At 34.3% G+C, this 3,246-nt stretch overlaps 1 long non-coding RNA gene across 1 annotated transcript; it reads left to right on the plus strand.

Moving 5' to 3' along the window:
- The first annotated feature begins 1,635 nt into the window (after positions 1-1,635).
- LOC147656276 (uncharacterized) lies at positions 1,636-2,543 on the plus strand. The gene is made up of 2 exons (XR_015294788.1): positions 1,636-1,997; positions 2,076-2,543. It is a non-coding gene; the product is annotated as an uncharacterized LOC147656276 (long non-coding RNA).
- Positions 2,544-3,246: the final 703 nt, after the last annotated feature.

Consider the following 3,246-nt stretch of genomic DNA (forward strand, 5'->3'; position numbering starts at 1 on the left):
CTCGGCCAAATCAACGCGGATGGAATTTCCTTATAAAAATTAGACAAAAGTTCTATTACGGTCGAGAAAAGAAAAACATAGAAAAAATAAAATGAAATTCGTATAAACTCAATCGATAGAAAGAGAATTAAAATAAAAAATTTTATGAGTAAGAGTCATTCAATTGTCGATCAAAATCAAATTTGATAATTGTTAATGCTTGATTTTTAACTAATAATTTGAAACAATTTGTTTTAACATCATTTAAAATTCATTTTGATCAATCCCTTAATTAAAAATCATTATTATTCTTAAAATTATCAAAAAGTAAGTACAAAAATATATTATTTCGTTTAAAAAAATCTTTGATATCTGAAGACTTTGATATCTTTGTTATCACTTGCAAAAAAAAATTATATCCCTCTCGAGATGAAGTAAGTAAATTTGTTCTGAAATTATATTTTCTTCTTTCTATCATCAAGAACAATTGTTCAAATGTCATAATCGAAATTTAATTAAAAAAAAAACAATTATTAATTGACACATTACTTTAAAATTATACTCATACATTTTGAAGTTTGATTTAAAAATTTAGAAGTTAAATTCAAGTCATTCTTTTATTTTCTGGAAATGATATACATAATTCAAGAATTTCTTTATTATTCAAATTTTCAAGTAAACAAGTCAATTAACTACTTCAATAGTTTAATATCGACCTAATTGATGTCAACTGAAAAAAGAAATTCTTCGAATAGATAAATCATTTTCAAAGAATTTGACTTATATTAATTGATTCGTGATTCATAATCAAATTTGTTTAAAATAATTTCTATTTCACATATCTCGTTCTAAAGTTCGCTATTCTCTCGTAACAAAAGAGTGTGTTAATGATAATTTCTTACTACATTTCGTTTAAATTTCTCACCTCAAATTTATTTCAAAAATTCGTGCAATTTTTCCTGAGATAAAAAAAATTAAATTATAGAAAAGGGATTAACTTCGATCTCTTCAGATTAAGATAAGGAAAATAAATAAAGCGTCAGAAGCGTTTTCTAATCCATAAATTTTTCAGAAATTCACGTCTTGCCTCCATTTTAAAAGGAACGTAGCTTCGAGAAACGAAGCTTTTTCGCCTTGACAGTGCCAATTCGTTCGATTTATAGTCACCGCCTTACATCGACGCGGTCAATTGCCGGTCACCAGTCGTTCCTTTTTTGATTTAAAACCATTTCTCTTCTCTTCTTTCCTTTCCTTTTCTTTTCTCTTTTTTTTTTTTTTTTTTTTTCACGATTGACCAAATCTGTCTCGCCGGTTACGCGGCACGCACACTCGTATAAATCCTTTCCGCCCGGCAGCACGTGCCACGATCGAAATTCTCTTCACGACGATGATTTATCACTGGCCTGCGCGAGTCAAGACTCGGCGATAACCGTGCACCCACACGTCTCCTCTCCTTTGCATCCTCGTTTCGCGTTTAGTCGCGGTGATTTAGGGGGTAAAGACGACCAAGTCACGAGACGAAAGAATAATGGCCCTATCGGTTTTTCGTTGCAACAATGGCCAATAGCTTTCTCCGACTTTTCCATCGACGGCATCTTTGGACGCCATGATGGGTTGGTAATGGAGGAGAATCGTGACTGCGCCGTCGGTAAAGAAGAAAAAGCAGGAAGGCAGTCGGACAATGGAAACGGATAACGAAACGGCAGCAATTTACGTTTAAACGAGGTGGCGTTGTATCGGTGGCGTGCTATCGGCATTATCTTGCTCGTTTTCGCGTGACGAAAGCTGCCATTTGCGCGAGCACTATCCACTTGTGCGCCCACGGGGCTGCTGCTTTTGTTTTTACACCGGGAAGGGCTCTTTGTCAGCACGGATCAGCGCCGATCCACGTATCAGGTCTGACAAAACATAGGAGGAACGGTGCGGAAGGTTTACGGACAAAGAGGCCATCGCGGCAGTCAAAAGGACAATTTTTTCCGGGAGATGGATTCATTTGTCGGGATAGGATATCGTGAATCGTGAGGATAATTGAAATTTTTTTAAATTTTGTTGAAAGAGAAAATACTGAATAATTGAGTATAGGAAATATTTCACAGGTTTGAATATTTTAAAAGCAAAGCAAAGGAACTTGTAACTTGATTTATAAATGTTCAACGATCACAAGAGTGATTTTTTAAGTTCAATATTTGCAAAGAAGTGGTAAGAAATACTCAAAGTCAGCGAAATAAAATTACGAGATTCCTATTATTTAATTAAATTTTAGCGACGACAAACTGGAATAATTTCTAATCTTTGACTTTAAGTTTTGCAAAGAAAGTTAAGTGGTGAGAAATAGGCAAACCCTTGGATACAGAATATCTAATTAAGACGTAATTAAAAGCTGATTAAAAGTTATATACTTTATTAAATTATAAGTTATATACGTTTTAACTTTAATGTGATTCTTATAATTTTGTCTTTTTTTTTTTTTTTTTTGAGATATTTAAATTAAGATTCATCTGCATCTTATATTTGGAAAAAAAATTCATCGTGACGCAATTAAATTAACGTCGATCACCAAACAATATCACATCTTTGTCTTTTCTTTAATTTCCTAACTCAATCAAAAACAAAATTAGAATTTTCCAGAAAACAAATATTATCATTTCAAATTATTTTTAAACTAATTTATTTCGCATTATTTCTAAATTAATATCTATCATCTACATAGTTATCAAATTTTTTAATCCAAAATAATTTTAAATGGAAGAAATATATAATTTTCCACAAGACAGGCAATCGACAAATTAAAATTAATAATCCACTTAAAGGTTAATGTAACATGTCAACCTAACCTCCAAATAGTCCTGTGTGCGTCGTCGGTTCCAGAAAACTTTCGATCAATCGACATCGATAAGTTAATGAAAACAACAAGAGAAACATATCAGACTATTCCAAGTTGGATCTCCTTTCGTCCAATGGACAGACAGAGTGGAACGATTTATTGGAGACGAGACGAGGCGCACGGTCGTGTCGCGGCTGGAACAGGTTCTCGTCCAAGGGAGATCAATGGAGGCGGAGAGTTGGTCGACGTTTCCAAATTGGAAAATAACGCGTGACCCCGTGCACGACGCCAGTCCAGCTCGTTTCGACCGGTTTCGCATCCTGTTACCTGGACGTTACTCTTCCGCGTCGCGGATCCAATTGAGCTCGTGTGTCAGCTGGACGACTCTATCTCGTTAAGCATTCCACTATCCGTGCAATAGGTGGATCTTCGAATCTTCTGCT

Source organism: Apis florea, unplaced genomic scaffold (genome assembly GCF_048593485.1).
Source record: "Apis florea isolate Af1SG1 unplaced genomic scaffold, ASM4859348v1 contig_37_pilon, whole genome shotgun sequence".
Classification (NCBI taxonomy): Eukaryota; Metazoa; Arthropoda; class Insecta; order Hymenoptera; family Apidae; genus Apis; species Apis florea.